We start from the raw sequence: 947 nt of genomic DNA, 5'->3' as shown, positions 1-947 counted from the left end.
CGTCCCTGCCTCCCTAACCTGTTCTTCCTCCCACCTATCCCCTCCTCCCACCTCAAGCCGCACCTCCATCTCCTACCGACCAACCTCATCCCGCCCCCTTGACCTGTCCGTCCTCCCTGGACTGACCTATCCCCTTCCTAACTCCCTACCTACACTCACCTTTCCTGGCTCCATCCCCGCCTCTTCGACCTGTTTGTTTCCTCTCCACCTATCCTCTCCTCTATCCCTCTTCTATCCGCCTCCCACTCTCTCCCTATTTATTTCAAAACCCCCTTCCCCTCCCCCTTTTCTGATGAAGGGTCTCGGCCCGAAACATCAGCCTCTCTGCTCCTATGATGCTGCTTGGCCTGCTGTGTTCATCCAGCCCTGCACCTTGTTGTCTCGGATTCTCCAGCATCTGCAGTTCCTACTATCTCTGAGGCAGAAGAGATGCTGGGATTCATAAATTGTAACTAAAACCAAAGTTACAGGGAAACCTTTGCAAAACACTTAGTTCAGCCTCGGGTGAAGTATGATGTCCAGTGCTAGGTGTACAACAGACCAATATTCACACGATGAACCATTCAGCAAAAGACTTTCAGACATTTACAAGGTTTTCATTATAAATTTAGTTTCGCACAATTTATTTCTATATTTCCATGTCCAAAATCTGCCTTGCCCTTCTCCTCCCATCACAACAACAAAGAACAATATAGAATAGGAACAGAACCTTCGGCCCTCCAAGCCTACACCACCACATTTTGTCCTTCCATACTAAAACCGTCTTCACTCACAGGATCCATATCCCTTTATTCCCTTCCTATTTATGTATTCATCCAGGTGCTTCTTGAATGCGAGACAACAAGGTGCAGAGCTGGATGAACACAGCAGGCCAAGCAGCATCATCGGAGCAAAAAGGCTGATGTTTCGGGCCTAGACCCTTCATCAGAAAAATGAAGAGTCTAGGC

General features: G+C 48.4%; 1 protein-coding gene across 2 annotated transcripts in view; it reads right to left on the bottom strand.

The window, feature by feature from the left end:
• Positions 1-947, bottom strand: part of rpl39 (ribosomal protein L39) — a 9,890-nt gene that overhangs the window by 7,792 nt on the left and 1,151 nt on the right. The gene's annotated exons all lie outside the window — the stretch shown is intronic.

Source organism: Rhincodon typus, chromosome 7, assembly GCF_021869965.1.
Source record: "Rhincodon typus isolate 14 chromosome 7, sRhiTyp1.1, whole genome shotgun sequence".
Classification (NCBI taxonomy): Eukaryota; Metazoa; Chordata; class Chondrichthyes; order Orectolobiformes; family Rhincodontidae; genus Rhincodon; species Rhincodon typus.
Note: the sequence above shows the minus strand (reverse complement) of the source record. Positions and strands in the feature narration are given on the sequence as shown.